Source organism: Sminthopsis crassicaudata, chromosome 4, assembly GCF_048593235.1.
Source record: "Sminthopsis crassicaudata isolate SCR6 chromosome 4, ASM4859323v1, whole genome shotgun sequence".
Classification (NCBI taxonomy): domain Eukaryota; kingdom Metazoa; phylum Chordata; class Mammalia; order Dasyuromorphia; family Dasyuridae; genus Sminthopsis; species Sminthopsis crassicaudata.
In genome coordinates this window covers 333,929,661-333,952,218 of record NC_133620.1, presented here as the reverse complement: position 1 = coordinate 333,952,218, position 22,558 = coordinate 333,929,661, and the positions used below count along the sequence as shown (strand labels likewise).

Here is a 22,558-nt window from a genome sequence, read left to right as displayed (position 1 = left end):
GTCAGACTCTAGTTCAGTGAAAACTTTCTAATAGTTAATCCCCCATTCTCATTTCCCTCCCCTCAAAAACAAAACAAACAAACAAAAAAACTTGACATGAGGCAGTGAGCACTGAAAATATTCAAACTGAGGCTGGAAAGCTTTTTTACTAACAGTATGTTGTTCAATTCTAGGTTACAACCAATGATAATGAATCACATTAGGATCAGGAAATAGTAAGATGAACATTCATTGGCTTAGCTTAGGTGAAAGATAAAACTATTTTAGGGATACAGTCTAAACAAGATGATCTCTCAGCTCTGACTCCTAGAAGCCTGAGGTAACTGATTCTAAGAGGTCAGTTACTGTACAGAGTTCTTCAGTGCTCACTTCGGCAGCACATATATCAAAATTGGAACGATACAGAGAAGATTAGCACGGCCTTTGCGTAAGGATGACACACAAATTCGTGAAGCATTCCATATTTTTCAGAAACTATATGAGCAAAACTACAAGACACTTTCCACACAAAGTAAGTCTGATCTAACCAATTGGAAAAATATTAAATGCTCTTGGGTAGGGCGAGCAAATATAATAAAGATGACAATACTTCCTAAACTAATCTATTTCTTTAGCGCTATACCCATCAGACTCCCAAAAAACTATCTTAATGACCTAGAAAAAATAACAAAATTCATATGGGAGAACAAAAGGTCAAGAATTTCAAGGGAATTAATGGGGAAAAAAATCAAATGAAGGTGGCCTAGGTGTACCAGATCTAAAATTATATTATAAAGCAGTGGTTACCAAAGCCATTTGGTATTGGCTAAGAAATAGACTAGTTGATCAGTGGAATAGATTAGGGCCAAAGGACAAAATAAGCAATAACTTTAATAATCTAGTGTTTGATAAACCCAAGGACCCCAGCTTTTGATATAAGAATTCAACATTTGACAAAAATTGCTGGGAAAATTGGAAATTAATATGGCAGAAACTAGGCATGGACCCACATTTAATAGCGTCCACCAAAATCAGGTCAAAATGGGTGCATGACCTAGGCATAAAGAATGAGATTATAAATAAATTAGAAGAACATCAGATAGTTTACCTCTCAGACCTGTGGAAGAGGAATGAATTTATCTCCAAAGAAGAATTAGAGATCATTATTGATCACAAAGTAGAAAACTTTCTTTATATCAAATTGAAAACTGGGGAAAAATTTTTACAGTCAAAGGTTCCATTTGATAAATGGTCAAAGGATATGAACAGACAATTCTCAGATGAAGAAATTGAAACTATTTCTAGCCATATGAAAAGATGCTCCAAGTCATTATTAATCAAATAAAGCAACTCTGAGATACCACTACACACCTGTCAGATTGGCTAGAATGACAGGGAAAGATAATGCACAATGTTGGAGTGGATGTGGGAAAACTGGGGCACTGATACATTGTTGGTGGAGTTGTGAATACATCCAGCCATTCTGGAGAGCAATTTGGAACTACACTCAAAAAGTTATCAAGCTGTGCATACCCTTTAATCCAGCAATGTTACTACTGGGCTTATATCCCAAAGAGAGTTTAAAAAAGGGAAAGGGACCTGTATGTGCTAAAATGTTTGTGGCAGCCCTCTTTGTGGTGGCCAGAAACTGGAAACTATGTGGATGCCCATCAGTTGGAGAATGGTTGGGTAAATTGTGGTATATGAATGTTATGGAATATTATTGTTCTGTAAGAAATGACCAACAGGATGATTTCAGAAAGGCCTGGAGAGACTTATGTGAACTGATGCTGAGTGAAATGAACAGGATCAGGAGATCGTTGTATATTTCAACAATACTATATGATGATCAATTCTGATGGATGTCGCCATCTTCAACAATGAGATGAACCAAATCAGTTCCAATAGAGCAGCAATGAACTGAACCAGCTACACCCAGTGAAAGAACTCTGGGAGATTACTATGAACCACTACATAGAATTCCCATTATCCCTATTTTTGTCCACCTGCATTTTTTATCTCCTTCACAGGCTAATCGTACACTATTTCAAAGTCTGATTCTTTTTGTTCAGCAAAACAACTGTTTGGACATGTATACATATATTGCATTTAATTTATACTTTAACATATTTAACATGTATTGGTCAACCTGCCATCTGGGTAGGGAGGAGGGAGGAGGAGAAAAATTAGAACAAAAGGTTTGGCAATTGTCAATGTTGTAAAATTACCCATGCATATATCTGGTAAATAAAAACTATTAAAAACAAAACAAACAAACAAACAAAAAACAAAGAGGTCTTCATTAGTGAAGTGATAAATAATAAATATATGCATATATACAATAAACATATATACATATACACCTACACATATATTTACCTTTGCTCTATTTGAAGTTACAATTATATAAAATATGGTCATTTCTTCCAGCCAACAGAAATAGGCAATGTGAATTCAGATAAGGTGATCACTTCAGGATCACTGATTATTGGGAATTAATAGGGACTTAGCTGTGCTCGTTTTGGAAGTGCCTAAAGTCCAATATTCCCAATGGAGACTTGTGGTTTCAAGGTAACTCAGTCAGACCTCTTCAGCCTAACTTGTATCTGAGCTCTTACTGCCACCATCCCTCTTCTCTCCTGCTTTCTCAATTAGCTTTGTACCTAATAATATCCTCTCCACATTTACCTAAGGAGTAGTCAGCCAGACAACATCCACATGCTGCCTAGTTACCAAATGGCAGGGGCAATAGGAGAAAAAAAGGTGAGCTATGATTAAAACAGGAGGGAGGGAGCAAACACTTCTCCCAGATCTTCTCCTTCCACTTCCTCAAGCCCTCTGCACACTTTTCTCTTCATAAGCCCTTTGCCCACCCACCAGAACTGAATTAAGAAGAACCAGGTAGGTGCTTAGCATCTTTAATGTGCTTCCTTACAAATGTTCCACAATAAGGTAATTATGTTAGAAAATAATAAACGTGTCGGTCTTTCTGGAAATATTTTTACTTCTGGTGAAGGAGGAAACAGTTCTATTGTTTTTCAAGTGCATTTATGAGCCTGTACATATTAATTAACTGAATTCTGGCTCCACCACCTCCTGGCATTTGTATTATTCATAAATGTCTCAGGGCTACAGTAACTTATGTACTTTCCTCTTCAGCTTAGAATCATTTTTTAAATTTCAGTTTCTTTTCTGACTAATTGCAGTTGTGGTTTGAGCTTCCCAAGTCAGGAAGTTTCCTGTTTGGGGGCTATTTCTCCAGTCTTTCCCTGCCCCCCTCTGGGTCCTTCCTGGGCCCAGGGCCTGCAGAATAATAATTACTGACATTTATTTAGCATTTCATATGCTTGCTCTCATTTGAACCTCATAATCCTCCTGGGAGATAGCTAGTTCCGAATTATTAAATCCCAGTTTACAGATGGTGAAACTGAGGTTGCAGAGAATTTAAGTGACTTGCTATAAATTCACTCAGCTATTATCAGCATCAGAACTCAAACCTGAGTCTCAAAAAATAAGTGTTGCATGTTGCCATTGTTTTCATTTCTATATAGTGGGGGCTATATAACTCTTGCTTTTTGACTGTGTCTTGGACTTAGGAAGGGAGACAGATAGACATACAGAATTAGGGTTCTTCCTGTAGGTACTATGATCACATCTACTAAATACTCAGCAAAGGAGGTTCTTGTCATTAAAATCTGAATTCGAGCTTAGAAAAATATGATTTCATCAGAAGAATTGACTTTAAAGAAGAGCCATTAACCATGACTTTGCCCCTGTAACCTAAGAGTCATGGAACATGACTTATAGCTGAAACTTTCCATAGAGTTGTCTCCTCCCATTAGAATGTGAGCTCCTTGAGATCAGGTACTGTCTTACTTTTCTTTCTATTCCAAGTTCCTTTCACAATGCTTTACACAAAGTATGTGCTTAACAAATGCTATTTTCATGTATCCATTTATGTTTATGCAACCACTACCCAAAGAGCCCTTCCTTATAACCAGAGGCAAAACCAAATAACCCAGTGATAACATATGTATGATAACATATGCAGCCTTTTGCTCCCATAGCCTCTTACCTTTCTAAAATCTTTCTAAAGGAGGTACTTAGATCTTTTCTTCAGAGCCCAGGTTTCTCCCTCCAAGTGTTAAGCAGGGTTAAGTACCCACATTTAAATTCTAACTCTTCCATTTCTTTACCTGTGTGGTTTTGGACAATTTTAGTCTAATCTTTTTAGACCTCAGTTTTCTAATCTATATATAGAAAGGATTAGACTAGCTAAAGGCTTGTTAAACTTTTTCCATTTTCAACCTCTTTTTACCCCCCCCAAAATTTAAGCAAACCTAGGTACATAGGTATACAAATCAAACATTTCCTGATAAATCAAAATTTCGCAACCCCCCCACTCAGTTATTGTGACCCACAGTTTTAGAAGCTTTGGACAAGATGACTCCCAGTTCTAAATTTATAGTTTCAGTGAATGTTGTTTCTTCTATTTGTACCCTGACTTCTCAAGCTAAATTTTGCTTCCCAAGCTATCCAGGGACTCTGCTTTCCAGTTCTTCCAGTTTTCCTGTATCTTAAAAGATACCAGGCTCTGAATTCAGCTGCATTTAAGAAATGCTTCTTGAGTAACTCTATCTTGAACTAAGGAAAGGAAACAGACAGAAAGAGACTGAGACAGAGACAAAGAGACAGTCAGTGACAGATTCAAGGACAGAGACAGAGATAAAAGAAATGAGAAAATTACAACAAGATTCCATCACATCATTCTTCTGGTCTTTATTTCTATTTAAAAGAAGGAAAGACATTACACTCTAATGGCAGACTGGTTATGATATAGCTTCTCAGTGTGGGGGAGCTGCTTTTAAAGATCCCCAGAAAAGAGGGTTAGACCTTTTTGTGTCATCCTTTTTAGTGCCTTATACAACCTTCCCTGCTGGGAGGTTCTGTTTGATGCCTAATCTAAATACACCTTGCTTCCATTGAAACCCATTTTGTGGTGTTCTGCCCTCAATGCAGTGTAATGGAGGATAAGTTGCTACCCTGAGGCTTGGAAATTAATGGGACAAACTTGGCCAGGACCCAGGGTCCGATTATATATTGCCTATATAATAGAAGAAGGGATTGGATTAAAAGATCATAAATGTAGGGTTCAGCAAAGACCAGAGTCCAAGAGGGCAGAGAATCACCAAGACTGCACTAGAAAGCAAGGTTTATATAATCTGGCCCCCGGATAAAGGCTTTCTTCTTTTCTCTTTTATACATCTTGCTAGGTATGGTCAGCCCTGGTCTAAGGAAGTATCCATTATGCATATGCAACAACAGGTATCTATTTCCTCCAGAGGAGGAGGCCACAAGGCTAGGCCCGTAGACCGACTAATCTACTACTAGCTTTGCCTATATCATTCATGTGTCCCATAAATAGAGCTGCCAAGACTTTGATTCACAGACTGAGTATTCTACTTCATCTCCAACCCATAGTTCCAACAAATTCCAGCCACTTTTAACTCTCTCTATCCTTGTGTTATTTATCACCAGCTACTTAGAAGTAAGCTCCTCTTCTGGTTTCTCATCCTCATCTTTCTCATCCTTTCCAGAACCCACTTTAAATCTGCCCATCTCTTCCATTTTACTCTCTGTTATTCCTGTTCCATAAAAAGCAAATTTCCTTCCTCCCCTTCTATACTTCTTCCTCTCATATTCCTGATTTCCCCAATATGAAATTCTGAATTCTGTTCATTATCTCTAACACTGACTTTTACTAATGCTTCCAATAACTAATGCCCTCCCTTCATTGTCATCTTGCATTTATTCTGTATATTCCTTTCAGGTATTCTCATTGGGTTACTTCCTCAACTCAGAACTCAGTAGATCAGTTTCCCCAAAGAACCGCTACTCTCAGAGATTATAAAATACTTCAACAACTACATTTCACAAGTCCCCATTAGTGAATTTACCTTTAGGTTAGCCAGTAGATATTAATTTATTTACCAAGATAGTATTAAGAATAGTAGTTACAAAATAATACATTACTCATATATCCCAGATATGTGATGTAGTCTCTCAAAAATACTCAGTGCCTCTCAGAGGAATGGCCACAAGCTCAGAATACATTAGTAATGAGGCATATACATGGAGATCACATGAAACCAGGCTAACTTATGCAGATGGTACTATAAGCCTCATTTCTGCCTCTTGGCTTCCTAAGCTTCCTTCAAGTCTCAGCTAAAGTCCCACCTTCTGCAAGAAGTCTTTCCTAGACTTCCTTAATCTTTGTTCCTTCTTTCTATGATTATCCCCAATTTATCCTGTATATATTGTTTGTATATAATCTGTATGCCATCTCCTCCACTAGATTGTGAGCTCCATGACAACATATACTTTGTATCCCAGTGCTTAGCGCAGTGCCTGGAACATAGTAGGCACTTAATAAATGTTAGTAGATTGACTAAACAATTAAGTAATTTATTCATGATCATAGGTAAGTCCCAAGAATGAGTTCACCACTATTTTAGTGTCTGAGATTAAGATTTGAACTCAGTGCTTCCTAATTCAAAGTCCAGAGTTCTAATCATGATATCAAGCTTTTCTTCTCACAGTAAACAAACCATGAAGTTTCAGGTGAAATGGAATGTCTCATTGCAAGGACTGAATTAACATAGCAAAGGACTGGATGAGTATTCAAGTTTGAGATCCAAATTAAAAACTTAGATTACAAGAAGCCAGAAAAACTTGACTCTTATAAGGGCAATCCCAGAGGGGAGTAATAATGGGTGTGCCCATCTTAGACTGCATTTCTGAGCTTTAGCTTTAACTGTATTGTCCCATTGCCCTTTAGTCAGAGTACTATGCCTCCTGGCAGTCTGCTGGTCAATTAGCATCTTCACACTCTAGCCTGGCTATCTCCACTACAGACAGTCCTGAGTTGGGCAAGGGTATGAGCAATAGCCAACTTCCCCTAGCAGAGACCCTATGTCTCCACCAACGGTATTGATTTTTCTCTTCTTCAAGTTCAGAGAGGTGGGAGGGAATGTATTTTGGATCCCAGAAGAATGTCTTCACCTTATGCTTTAGTGCAGTGCAGAGTTTTGAATGCCTTCTATGGTTGTTTTGTTCTCCTTTCTCCCTAATCCTCCCAGAAGGTTGAAGTAGTTTGCTAGTTGACATTATGAATGATTCTCCCTCTAGATGCAGAGAGATCCTTCTGCTAGCTGAACCTAGAGCCAGGAGAAGGAAACTTTCAAGGTGAGCAGACATCTTAAATACAGCAAGATGATTCTATGTTGTATCTTCCTATATCTCCCCCAGATGTCCCCGATCTGACACATTTTGCCCTTCAATCCCTACCCCCCAATCCCTTTTTTTGCTCTTTCTCCTCTTTTCTCTTTATTTTTGTCAGGCTGTTCTTACATATTCCATGTACCATAATGAGATTTCTGAACCTACTTTCTTCAACCTTTCCTAATGGGTTCTTTCTTTGTTAAATTGAAATCTAACCACATCTTCTCAGGCTCCACCCAAACTTGCTGGGCAAAGTCAGCCAGTATATCAGTCAATAAATATTTATTAAATATCTGCTGTGAGACTTAGCACTCCGCTAAGTGCTAGAAATATATTTTAAATTTTTTTTTATTTCTTGCTGAGGCAATTGGGGTTAAGTGACTTGCCTAGAGTCACACAGCTAGGAAGTATTAAATGTCTGAAGCCAGTGCTCTGACATCAGGGCCAGTGCTCTTTCCATTGTGGCATCAAGCTGCCCCTGGAAATACAAATTTTAAAAAGACAGACAATCCCTCTCTTCCAGGGGTTTGCCATCTAATGCAAGAAGACAATGTATAAGACAATATATAAATGGAGGCTGAAAACAGAGTGGAGGGAAGGGTTCCCTCTCCCATTCCCCACCTTGAACACTGTTAACCTGGCAAACAAACAAGAGATTCCTTCTTACCCAGTCTTTCTAGTTACTGGTGAGTTCCCAAAACTAGTTCTTCATATAACAAAGAACTAAATTCAAGATGAATTTCCAGGTCTGACCCAAAGTCACAGCAACATAGCTATGTATATGCAGTCAAAAGTATGATGACTAGTTAAGTAAAAGTTCTTAAGCTGGAATCTGTGAAGTTGTTTTCTTTTTAATCTTATATCTTATATCTTATCAGAAAGATTTCATAGTCTGAATCAGATTCCTAACCCATGCAAAAATTAAGAACTCATGTTACAAAAGAAGGGATAGGGTTTTTGTCTATTATTTCAAAATAAGATACAAGACCATGTACAACATAGTTCATAGGATCACACAATTTGGAACCGGCATGTCCTCAGAGGTCATCTAATTCAATCTCTCATTTTCTATATGGGGAAACTGAGATCCAGAGTGGCTGAGTGACTATACAACTGGCAAATTGTAGAACTTTTGTTGTTGTTCAGTGTTTTAGTCACATCCAACTCTTTGTGATTCTATTTGGGGTTTTCTTGACAAAGTTACTAGAATAGTTGACAATTTCCTTCTTCGGCTCATTTTAGGGGTGAGACAGTATTGAGTGACTTGCCTAGGATCACACAGCTAATAAGTGTCTAAAGCCAAGTTTGAACTCCTGTCTTTTTAACTCCAGACCTTATGTCCTATCCACTGTGCCACCTCATTGTCCTAAATACAACTCGAATGCAAAAGTGAATGGAGTAGACTCAAATGAGGTCCATGCAGGGAAATTTTCTGGATGAACTGCAAGTCATTTTCCACAAGAGTAATTCAGGTTTCTGGTCAGAACTAAGATCAAAGTATTTGACTCAACCAATGGGGAGGAAGGAGGATAACTGACTGAAAATCAGAGACACTCCCAACATCTATGGATATTTCCTCAATATTAAGAGTAGAAGCACTCAATACTCAGAGCACTGAGTAGAAATAATATAGTAGATACACAAGGCAGGTATGAACAAGAATCACAAAGAATGGGCAGACAACCATTGGTTGACATCAGCCTCACAGGAGGGAGGGAGAACTGACATCACTGAGATCACATGTCCATTGAATGCAGGTAAATTTGCATGTTGATTTACATGTCCTTGTCACATCATTTAAATCAAAATCCCATGCCATCTTTCTCCCCCAACACATACACAAATCTTAGCCCTTTTTCATGCCCAGACTGAACTCTCTCTTCCTTGCCACTTCAGAACCAACCATAGACACTATCCTTAGCCTTCATAACTCATCCAAAGAGCACAGTGGTACAATAATTTCTCATTTCTATGAAGTTGTTCTGTAGACAACCTTGGAGAGTGGGGAGGGGAGGAAGCTGACTCAAAAAGTGAGATGGGCTTATTCAATTCAGTTTAAAAATTGAAAATATGGCTCATGTTTACAGCTCTTCTCTAATATATACATGTAAGATATATACATAGGTGTATATATATGTTTTATGTATGCATATATTCAAGTATATACACATGTATATATCCACATCTATGTGTATATGTATGTATATAAGTATTTATGCATACAAATTATTGTTGTTCAGTTATTTCAGTAGTATCTGACTCCTCATGATCCCATTTGGGGTTTTCTTGGCAAAGATACTGAAGTGGTTTGCCATTTCCTTCTTCGATTCACTTTATAGATGAGGAAATTTAGGCAAATAGGGGTAAGTGACCTGCCCAGAATCACATAGCTATTAGGTATCTGAGGCCAGATTTGAGTCTTTCTGACTTTCTAATGTGTCTATTATCCTCATTATCTAATCTAGACCTCAGTGTGGTCTCTATTGCATTAAAGGTGGATAGTGGATACACTGTGCCACTAAGTTACCCTATACATATATAAATGTGTATTTCCATTAAAAAAGAAGCAAGAGAGAGGAAAAGGGAGATACTGAAAATATTTTAAATATGAGAATATAAGCATTTGAAAATCTATAAAAATATGCATGTGTAGAAACTGCAGATTAGCTCCATGGGGACTAGTTCCAGTGGTCTGAAGTATTGAGTTTTTTGGTGTTTTTTTTTTTTTTTTTCCTTATCTGATTGTAGAAGACAGACTCTGTCCATTGCTAGGGATGAACTTTAGGCTGAGGGCTGGGAACAGCCTAAAAAGACAGAAAGACTATTCAATTCAATTCAGGTTTGTATTCAGAAAGACAAGCACATAAACACATGTACACACATTAATATGTAAATATAATGATGTCTATGCCTGTGCATATACTTACATGCACTCAGGAATACAGATAGACAAAATACACACAGATAGAGCAGAAAGAACACTGGCCTGAGAGTCAGGAGGCATCTAAGTTCTACTTTGTGTTCTGGGACTGACTGGTTACTTCTCATCTTTGTCTTAGTTTCTGTATTATCATTCAGTCATTTTCATTTGTGTCTAACTATTTGTGATTCCATTTGGGGTTTTCCTGGCAAAGATCCTAAAGTGGTTTGTCATTTCCTTCTCTAGCTCATTTTTCAGATGGGAAAACGGAGGCAAACAGGGTTAAGGGACTTGCCCAGGGTCACCCAGCTGGTAAGTGCCTAAGGCCAGATTTGAACTGAAGTCTTCCTGACTCCAGTAAATATTGGAGTCACTTAGCTGTCTCTTAGCTTCCCTGATTTCAGGTCAAATTCCATTTTCTATAGGAGGTCTTTCCAAACCCTCCTCTTCCCCAGCCTCTCCAAAAACACAATCCTTGAGAGATTATCATTCAATTACTTTCTATATATCTCATATATACATAGTTATTTACATGAATATACTTTGTATATACTTAGTTATATGTTGCCTCTCCTTTTAAAAGATGAGCTACTTTAGAGCCATTTTTGGTATCTCCACTACCTAACCCAATTTTTAGAATATAGTAACTACAGTATTTAAATACTTGTTGACCAATCTTTGATGTGTCTTTCAAGAAGTCATTTCCCATTTCTGAGCCTCAGTGTTCTCCTTTGCTATTTGAGACGTTTGTCCTAGATAATTAGACAGATCCCTCCCATTTCAAAAAGTATATAATTCTTTGAGATTTTTGACACTGAGATTTAGAAAGAAATATGCAAAGACCATTAGAGGTATGCACTTTCTATTCAGAGAACCAAATGCATATTATTGTGAGTAGTTATATTTACAGAAATATATCCTTTCACAAAGAATGTTCTGAGGAAGGCTGAGAAGATGTGTTCTCTCCAATTCTCATCAAATAGTAATGGAGGTAAAAATTGTACAGGAGAATGTAATAATATTCCACAGTCCTGGCAAGAACAGCTGAGGTTGGAGTAGAGAAGAGGTGGGAGGACATAGAAAAATTCAGGTTGGGAAGAATCCCAAAGATGCCTCCTGCCCTCTCAGAACAAACTTTCTTGGAGCCATCTCACACATTCTCAGGTTCATGCCACAAGTTACTTATTCCAATCTTGTCTTGTGGATCCTGTTACCAGGAGATGTAATTCAGATAGTTGGAAAATGGCAAATAGTGTGAAAATGGCAAAAATAAACCTAAAGAAAATGGAGTCATGGCTACAGCTCAAAAGTTTGCCTGTACAGGATACTGCGATGCTAGTTGAGTTCTACTGTTCAAAGATGCATTTCTCTTTACAAAGAAATGACTTTTAACTCCAGCCTTTAATAAATTTTTTTGAAATAGTTTGGGGATGAGAGTCAAGTAATTTTGGTAGTGATTTTGGCAGATTTAATTTGGTGCTTTTTGAGTACCTACTATATTTATAGGACTGCTCTAGGGAGCCTTTCTATAGATTTCATTTTATCTAGTCTTTTTCTGTTTTATTTAACATTAAAATTTTTTTCTTATTTACTTAACTTTGAGAAAATCAAAAGTGGACCTGGAGAATATGAAGACTGGAAAACATTTGAATAATTATGATTCTCACTAAGAAGGTGCGATGCCATTCCAGGACTTGATTCAAGTAGCACACTGCAAGGATGTCTGGATCTTTGTAATTACAAGTCAGTGTTGTATAGTGAAGGCAGCTAAGTCATACAATGAATAAAGCACCAGGTCTAGAGTTAGGAGGACCTTAGATACTTACTGATTGTATTATCCTTCACCCTGTTTGCCTCATCTGCAAAATGAACTGGAGAAGAAACTAGCAAACCACTCCAGTGTTTTTGCCAATAAAATCCCAAATGAGGTCATGAAGAATTAGATACAACTGAATAAGTTGTATAATGGGGAAAGTGTTAGATCTGGAATCAGCAAGATTTGGATTTGGATCTGAGATATTGCCACCACCTATGGGAAGCCTTTCTTAATCATCCTATTAGTGTTCTTAATCTATTCAGATTGCTTTATATTCACTTTTCTCTTTTTATGTTGTGTTTCCTCACTATATTTAGGTTCCATGTCTTTTCATTCACAGTACTGAAAACAATATATTGAATATAAGTGCTTAATAAATGCTTTCTGCATTGAACTGAATTTACAGTCAATGTTCCTGGTGTATAATATAAATTAAGTTATAAAATGTTTTGTAAATTATGATGGATACTTATAAACAATGGTATTTAACACACATCAAGAAATGGTAAGGAAAAAAAGTGTTTTTTTTTAAACCTAAGTAAAACTCTTCCAATAGCAGTTAATGATAAAACTCAAAGGAATATAACCCATAAATAAAAGTTTTGCAGATCATTTTTATAACAAATGCTTTAAATCATCAAGGACAACGGAGCTACTATATTTGCCCCCTAACTCCACAGTTCCAGCTGTATTTAAAGAGGAAGTACACAGAGTGGTCTATGCTTAAGACATCACAGATTTGAGGACACTGAAAAATTGATTTTCAATATATCACAAGGAGATTAAGATACTAAAGTGATGAGGAAAATCTCGTTATTCCATTACTACCAAAAAGGAGAACCAAGAGAGCATTATAAATCCAAATACTTACTTCTCAATTTTTATAAAATTCATATGAGAATAATCTCATGACTAAGGTCATATTTGGTTAAGGAATGAGAAAAGGAAATAGAGAAGGCATAGCAACTTATAGCTTACAGAATATTACAACTTTACCACCACACAATTTACTGAAAGATTTAGAGAATATAGATTCTATTTATTTTTTTAATATTAAAAATTGATTTTGTAGAGTAAAATATGGCTTTAGCATTTATACTTCAATATAGCATCTTCTATGTTTATATCAAAACTACATAGGATTCATCGAACAGTATAATATTGAACTTTGCTCTACCTTCTGATAATTAATCTCTAGCAAGCTATATATCAGGAAGCCATGTACTTACCAAAAGTGTTCACCATTGTCAAGGAAGAAGAGCCAAACAGAGTTAAAGCCAAAGAAAGGTTCCCTATAGATGTTAAGATTTTCCACATGTTCCTAACATTGTACTGATCTGTGGTAAATCCTAGAATACTGAAGATGCTTTTAAATGGGATGTATTATCATTCAAAATCACAGTTCAACTCTCTATACAGGGAAAAATCTGCTAGATGAAGAATACTTATTTAATATTTTGAAATGGCAAAAATATAACCTATCCTAATAACAACTTAGTTGTTCAAAACCATATTTGATTAGAAGAAACAATCACAAGCATGAAAGCAGTTTTTCTAAATATGGAAAGCTATAACCATCTAGCAGGATTTTTTTATATAGTTGGAGAAACAACCTGTGGAAGTCATCCAGAAACATCTATATCTGAGACAGACATCACAAATGAATGATGAGCTGAGCCCAGAATTGAACAGAAGAGTGGATAAATTTCCTATGGGAAAGATTTCAAAAGTCTTTGAAACAAAGAATCGGCTTTTTAATACCAATATTCTTCAGGTGATGTGATATGATCGGCAAGTCATGGCACACTTATAGTCCCTAAAAATTCAAGTTGTGAATCACCCAGAAGGCAATGCAGAGGCCCCTACATGAAGGATTGATGTGAGTAGGCAGCCATATATTACAGGTAAAGGTGCATGAAGGAGAAGACATATTAAAATATATGATCAAAAATATCTAAACAAAAAAAATTTGGGTTGATCATGTCAGTAAACTTTTATTAAATGCCTATTATATGTAAGGCACTATGTTAAGTTCTACCAATACAAAGAAGAGGCAAAAGATAATCCCTGCTCTCAAGAAGCTCCCAATCTAATGGGGAAACATCATGTATAAGTAAATTATATACAGGACGAATTAGAATTAAGCAAAGAAGAGAAGATACTAGAATTAAAGGACTTGGGGAAAGGCTTATTGTAGAAGGCAAGATTTTAGCTGGGACTTAAAGGAAGTCAGGGTAGACAGGAGGCAGAGATAAAGGAGAGAAAAACTAATAGAAAGCTGTTTCCATTTTTTCTTTTGCAAATGGGGGACAGACAGAAAAAGGGAGAAAGCAAGCCCCAAGAAAATGTTTGAAATAAGCAAAATAGAAACGTGCCACCAACATGATAGCTTAGCCATCCAGGTAAACATACCTGATTATAAGAAATAATAAGGTGAAAGCAGTCTTCCTCAGGTGGACAGAGACATAGATTTGGCAGGAATTTTTTTCTCCATCTTTTCTATTATATAACCTGGAAAGGGAAAGCTCAGAAGTGATAGGACTCTTTGCAAGCTCAGTCAGGGATCAAGCAATCATATTCCAGGGTTCCTAAATAAATAGGTAAATTTAACTGCAGGAGGCATTACTTTTCTTTTGGGGTAGGGGAAGAGTAATGCAATATTTATTGTTGTTGACCTCACACTTAGAGATGTAAATTAATCATAAACCAGCATGAGACAATTAACTCCAAAGCAGGTGGAGTGAACATCAGTACAAATGGTTGACCTGGATGCAACCCCACAGATCTGCTCTGACTACATAAATATTTTCCTACAGGAACTTGGTGGAAAACTGGGGCAAAATGGGATTCAACAACTATGAGTCAGGAGTTCATGAGATGGAAAAAGCCTGGGCCTGAAATATACTCATATTTCCTAGGCCTCAAGGCATGCAATATGAAATGAATTGCAAAACCTTTTTAAATTAAAATAACCCACCCACCAAGAAGTCAAATTCCCTCCATCTACCAAGACAAATGACTTACTTTGAAAAAAAATACTCTGTCACTCATCACTAAACCCATTTTCTCTTCTGTAATATGAAGGAGTTGAAAGTCCTTCTAATTCCACATCTATGATCCTACAATCTTATAAGCCATAAAATTTAAAATGAAAATTTCAACCAAGTGAAGAACTCCATTTAGCCAAAAATCTTCACTTGCTAGCATAAGTCTACTGATTTTACAGATCTATTTGTCTCTCTCTCTCTCTCCTGATCTCCATTCTGACATTTCCAAAGCATCCAAATGTATTTTCAAGACATCTTGAATTGTATGTCCTATAGACATCTTAAACTCAACACATTCAAAATAAAACTTATCTTCCTTCTTCCCATTCCAGCCTCTTCCCTCTTCTTCACTTTCCTTTTAATTTTAAGGGCACCATCATTCTTTCAATCACCCAGGCTCACAATTTAGGTATCCCCTCAACTGCTTTATCTTTCTTGCTTCTCATATTTTATCTGTTGCCAAGTCCTTTCAATACTATCTTGGCAATATCTCAGGTATACTCCTCCTCTTCTACTCTGACATCGCCACTATCCTGGTGCAGACTCTCATCACCTCATGCCTGGATTGTTGCAACAACCTTCTGCCTCAAATTTATTTCTACTCCATTCCCTCCTCCACTCAAATGTCAAAATGATCTTCTTAGAAAGCAAATCTAAGTGTCACCCCATCATTTAATAGCCCTCAGTTATTATTGACCCCCTGGGTCAAATATAAAATCCTTCTTTACCACTCAAAGTCCTCTATAATCTTTTCCCTTCTTCTCTTTTCAGTCTTCTGATACTTTATACTTCCCTCATATCACTTACCCTTCATCTGGTAACACTGGTTCCTTGTTCTTCCTTGGGGAAGGTATTTTATCTCCCCATTTAGGACATTTTCACTAGCTGGTCCTTATGCTTAGAATGCTCCTCACCTCCAATACCTGGCTTCTCTGGCTTCAAATTACTTCTAAAACTTTACCTTTAGCAAGTTACCTTTCCCTTCCTTTCTTAATGCTACCTTTCTGAGATTATCTCTAATTTTATCTTCTATATAGAATATATATTAGATATATAATATGTCATATAGTATGTATATATGCATGTATATGTGTGTATATATATATATACACATATATATGTATATATAAAATCTTATTTTCCCATAGTTGTTTATATTTTGCTCTCCTTACTGTGAATTTCTGGACAGCAGGAACTTTTTGCTTTTCTTTATATCCTCAGCTCTAAGCATCATGTTTGGCATTTAACAGATACTTGTTGACTTTATTTAACTTGATATAGGTAGATTTTGAAGCTCAGTCTCTTCTTAAATAGGTATGTAAGTATCTGGAAAGAGCTGCCAACTCTTGAGACCTAGCACTTCCTTTACTTCCTAGTACAATTATAGGTCTTTCAGAAGACACAGAACATTGCTTCTTTTCATTCAATAGCAATCATCCATCCCATTGACACAATCATTGGCACTATCTTATATCATGCCATTTTCTGCCACAGTAGTAGTTTTAAAAAACTCCTTAACTACATTCTTCTTAACCACATTTGTAATTTGGAAGGGAGAGATAAGATTTTCTGATTTTGATGGGGGGAAAACTCCCACCAGGTTATTCAAAATGGAGACAAAGAGAGCCTCCTGAAGTATAATATTGTTGTGTGTGTGTGTGTGTGTTTGTATGTGTGTGTTTTTTAACAAGACAAGTAAATGAATAAAAAGTGTCTGAGGGCTTATAACACTTGAGAGCATACTTTGAACATGGGGAAAGATCAAGATATGGGACTTCTTTATAAAGTCTAGAAGCCTTATAGGTGAGACAAAGTAAAAGTCTCCAGAGAAAGAGAAAGAAAGTCAAGATTTTATTAAGAAGCAATCAATAACAAATACAGGTTGGACTTAGCAGAGCACTTTATTGTGTCCAAGTGTTATATACTTGAATGTTGAAGAATCCCAAATCTCAGGAGAGACTGACCCCAGAACTCAGACTGAACAAGGAAACATTAAGCAATATAGGAAATCATATAAAAATTAGATCTGGTATGAATTTCCTGAATGAAGAGCCAGAGTCTGCTCTAAGAGCTGGGGTAACGTGTCTATTATCCTCATTACCTAAGCTAGACCTCACTGGTGGTCTCTATTGCATTAAAGGTATTTTTGGTCATAAGTCATCCAAATGATGAGATCTAGATTTTGAGGTTCCTGGTCAAGGAACCAAATGATGAAATTAGATTCAGGGAACCAAATGATGAGATTAGGGTTCCTGGTGTCAGGGAGTTAAATGATAGGATTAGTGATAGGTTCAGGGAACCAAATGAAGAGTTTGGGCTCCCCTAAATCCCCTTGGGATTTGGCACAGGGTAGAGAGTTTTGGAAACCCCCTTCTGGCAGTGCAGAGGTCCTTCTTAAAGGAATTTATGAACCTGAAAAGATAGACAGATAAAAAGAAGTTTATTATAGGTATTGGGAAGTGAGCCTTTGCTATGCATGAATGGAAAGGCTGAATTCCTTAGTGATAAGGTCCCGACAGGGGAGTAAAGTTTCTAGTAGAGAAATCCTGACAGATAGATATAAAGTCTCGTTAGGGAAATAGGTGAGGGAGATAAAGAGTTGGTAATGCTGAAAGAGAATATCTTTCCAGCAGGCAGAGTTTTGCTGTTATGCCAAGGATGGCATATTAGCTTCTCTGAAAGGAGTGAGTTCCAAGTTGGCTCTTTATATCTACAAGTTAAGTTTCAGCTTGAGCTGGAATTGAATAGAAAATCTGGGACTCAGATAGTCCCACCTAGATAACAGAATGAAGCTGTTTGTCCTCAGGCAGGGTCTTTATAGTGGCAGAATTCAAGGAGAAAGTCTCCTTGAAAGTTTTAGAGAGTTTCAGGATCCCTTCGTCACAACCATATCCCTTTATCTCATCTATTTCTTGAACATTGGTGAACAAAACTGTCTTTTGCTTTTGGTACTTCTTTCTAGAATGCTTTCCTCCTTTTCCATGAATCCATCCTTTAAATCATATCCTTTAAAGTCAGCTCAAACTTTACCTGATCCAAGAAGTTTCCTTCTGTCCACCTACAATTCTTCATTTATTTTTATTCCTAAAGCAATTAGAGGTTTAATCTTTACTAGAAATTTTAGTATAGACCTCACTCAGTAAATTATATCTCTGCCCCTATATTTTTTTTATACATCCCACAGAGGATATAACTATTTGAATTTTTCCAGTTGTCATTTTGTACAGACAGTAGACTGAGTCCCAAACAATACTTAGTGTTTCTTGGTATTTTTTATAATGTAGCACATTTGGTTAAAAAAAAAGAAAAAGAAAAATCAGTCACCAGTAATCATCTGACAAAAAAATACTGAAAAAAATACTGAATCTCTAAGCAATGGGATATAGTGGAGAAAACACCAAAACTGGAATTAAGAGAGATTTGAGTTCAAATCTTAGTTCTGATGTTTGGTGATTCTGTCATTTTGGACCAGTTAATTTTACCTCTCTTTCTAACCTCAATTCCTTTATTTGTAAAATGTGTATCATCATAATTTCACTTACCACATCACAGGCTGTTGAAGGATCATGGAATAGAGAATGAATGGAAAATGTTAAATTTTTAAAAGTCATAAAAATATGAGTTATTAATACTTAAGTTGAAACAGAAATCAATCAATACAATTTATTATTATTAATAAAAACCTCAGTCGCTGAAATTTGTGTTGTAGTTTATGAATAATTGGATTTTAACAAGTCATTTATTTTGTGCCAGATATTGTACTAAGCCATGAGGACACAAAGATAGATAAATATACCAAATATCATTCTGGCCACAAGGAGCTTACATGCTAATGGAGATACAACAATTATAGATACAAGATATATACAGTGTAAATGTAAGGTAATTTCAGAGGGAAGACTTGACCATCAGGGGACTAGGAAAGGTCTCCTGCAGAAGGTGAGATTGTAGCAGTTCTGAGGGAAACCAGTAGGTGAGTTAAGGCAGAGTAAGTTTTCCAGGCATGAGGGGAAAATACAGATTCAGAAAATGGAGGATCTTGTCAAGGAACCACAAGTATGTTAGAGTAGTTGGATTGTAATGCATGTGGAAGGGAATAAAGTAAGATAAAACTAGAAAGATAGGAAGTGGCTAGGTTTTGAAAGGTTTTAGAAGACAAACAAAGGATTTTATATTGACCCTGGAGGTGATAGGAAGCCACTACTATTGATCTAATGTAGAGTTATGTGGTTAGACCTGAACTTTAGCAAGATCATTTTAGCAACTGAGTATAAAATAGATTAGATTGGAATTGCAGTGGAAAGTAAACTGAAGCAGAGAGACCAACCTGAAGTGTGAGAGGATGGGATGAGATGACACTCAGGGCTAGAGTATCAGCTGCATGAATAAAGACAAAGGGAGATATGTGAAGGTGGAAATGACAAGACTTCATTTTCACCCTCAAATATTTGAGGTAGACAGGACAGGGATTCTCCTCATTTTGTAGATGAGAAAATTAAAGTACTGAATCTTGAATTGATTTGCACAAGGTCATATACTTAGTAAAAGCAATTTGGGTTAAATGACTTGCCCAGGGTCACACAGATAGGAAGTGTTAAGTGTCTGAAACTCAGCTCCTCCTCTCTTCAGGGCTGGTACTCTATCCACTGCACCACTAGCTGCCTCTGCATCCATTGTTTTGAAGAAGTTACTTCACTGATGTATGTCTTGTCTCTGGAAATTGAATTCAATCAAGTTTTCATTGAGTACCTATTAGTAACACAAATCTATGGAGAATACCAGAGCATGAAAGAAAGAAAAAAATAAAAAAGAAGGAAGGAAGGGAGAAAGAGAAAGAAGGAAGGAAGGAAGGAAGGAAGGAAGGAAGGAAGGAAGGAAGGAAGGAAGGAAGGAAGGAAGGAAGGAAGGAAGGAAGGAAGGAAGGAAGGAAGGAAGGAAGGAAGGAAGGAAAGAAGAAAGGAAGGAAGGAAGGAAGGAAGGAAGGAAGGAAGGAAGGAAGGAAGGAAGGAAGGAAGGAAGGAAGGAAGGAAGGAAGGAAGGAAGGAAGGAAAGAAGGAAAGAAGGAAGGAAGGAAGGAAAGAAGGAAGGAAGGAAGGAAGGAAGGAAGGAAGGAAGGAAGGAAGGAAGGAAGGAAGGAAGGAAGGAAGGAAGGAAGGAAGGAAGAAAAAAATTGGGACACTAATGCATTGTTGGTGGAGTTGTGAGCTGATACAGGCATTTTAGAGAGCAATTTGGAACCACTTCCAAAGGGCTATAAAACTGTGACCTAGTAATGCCACTACTGGGTCTTTATCCCAAAGAGATTATAAAAGAGAATAGGACTGGCACATGCGAAAAGGTTTGTATCAACTTTTGTGGTGGCAAAGAATTGAAAATTGATTTGAGTCCCATTAATTAGTAAATGGCTAAATAAGTTATGGTATATAAATGTAATGGATATTATTATTCTCTAAGAATATGATAAAATTATTTGCATTCATATATGGAAAGATGATCCTTGTAACTCAAAAGAACTTTCTAATTATTAGGGCAGTTAGAAGAAGTATATTTAGACAGAGGGCATAGGTGTGAGTTGAACTTGAAAGGATATTACCTAAAAAAATAAAATTAAGAGGTAAGGGAGTAATGTACTGGGATAAAAGGAAAGGGAGAGCTAGAATGGAGCAAATTATCTCACATTAAAGAGGCAAGAAAAAGCTATTATAGTAGAGCAAAAAAGGGAAAGGTGAGGAAGAATGAATGAAGTACTCTCATCAGAATTAGCTCAAAGAGAAATAACATAAATACTCAACTAAATATAGAAATCTATCTTATCTATAAGAAAGTAGGAGAGAAAGGGCATAATAGATGGGAAAGTGATTAAAAGGAGGGAAGATTGGGTTTGGGGAGGAGTCAGAAGCAAAATATTTTGAGGAGAGACAAGGTGAAAGGAGAGAGAGAGTAGAATAAATAGGGGGAAGAATATGATGAAAGGAAATAACAGTTGGCAATAGTAACTGGGAAAAAATGAAACTAGTTTTCCTGATAAAGGCCTCATTTTTCAAATATATAGAGAAATGAATCAAATTTATAAAAATTAGAGCCATCCTCAGTTGCTAAATGATCAAAAGACATGAATAGTTTGTAGAGGAAATAAAATCATCTAGAGCCATATGAAAAAAAATATGTTCTAGCCTACTGTTAAAACAATTCTAAGATACTTTATGAATGATTTAAGGAATTGCCAAGGGTAATTTTGAGTATATGCAAGATTTTTGCTTTATGCTCTGACTCTAGAACCTAACCCATGCATGAAATACCACTCTATTATAAGAGTAATTTCCCATTTTCCTCATCTAGAACACCATGAATTCTCTTACCTCTATTGCATTGACACTGGGGCAGTTAGGTGGCACACTTGAAAGCATTCTGGACTTGAATGAGGAAGATTTATCTTCGCAAATTCAAATCTAATTTCAGATACTTCCTAGCTATATGACTTAGGCAAGTCACTTAACCCTGTTTGCCCCAGTTTCCTCATCTGTAAAATGAATTGGAAAGACAATGGCAAAAACTTCTAATATCTTTACCAAGAAAACCCCAAATGGGATTATAAAGATACAATCATGACTGAAAATGACTGAACAACAAAAATCAGAGAAACCTGAGACATGATCATTTAGTGAAAGGTTAGGGTCCCTGGCTTCCCAGACATTTCAATGATCTTTTTTTTTTTATCTATCAATATTATTCAACAGGTCTAATGCCTCCATTTTTCAGATTCAAAAACAGAGATGGAAGCACATGAGTAACTAAGACATCTAAAGCAAAGTTGCAATTAGAACCTATTGTTTAACCCTTTTTTTTCTGAGATTAGGTGATCAGGACAGATTGCAAACTAGAATCAAAAGAAATAATTATCAAATGAATCAGATGAGATAAAATGTAAAGCACTTTGCAAACATTAAATGATATATAAATATTAGCTATTATTATTGTGTGTTTCTTTGTTATAATTATGGGACCTTAAAATTCATCAAGTGAATTGCACATATTTAACCTATATTGGACTGTTTGTGGTCTCAGAGAAGGGTTAAGGAAAGAGAGAAGAAGAAAAATTTAGAACATGAGGTTTTGCAAAGATAAATTTGAACTATCTTTGTATGTATTTGGAAAAATAAAATACTATTTTAAATAGTATATAGTATTAAAATATATAAAATTCATCAAGTTCAGCTTTTTCATTTTCTAGATGAAGAAATTAAGGCCCAGAGTGATTAATGACTTGTTTAACATCACATAGGTAATAAGTGACAGAGCTGAGATTGAAACTTGGATCCTCTGAGTTTAAATACAGTTCTTCCTATTATTATTCAACCAAGATACCTCCTCTTCACATCCAAATTATCCATGTAATTGAGCCCCCAAACACAATTTAACCACCATTATCTGGATATTTCCATCTACCCACTCTATGTAATTCAGGAGAAAGTAGCTATTTGTTGCTGTTATTCAGGTTTTCTTTTTGACTGAATT

At 36.4% G+C, this 22,558-nt stretch overlaps 1 non-coding gene across 1 annotated transcript; it reads left to right on the top strand.

Annotated features, from left to right (window-relative positions):
- The first annotated feature begins 361 nt into the window (after positions 1–361).
- On the top strand, positions 362–468 carry LOC141541960 (U6 spliceosomal RNA). The gene has a single exon (XR_012481975.1). It is a non-coding gene; the product is annotated as a U6 spliceosomal RNA (small nuclear RNA).
- Positions 469–22,558: the final 22,090 nt, after the last annotated feature.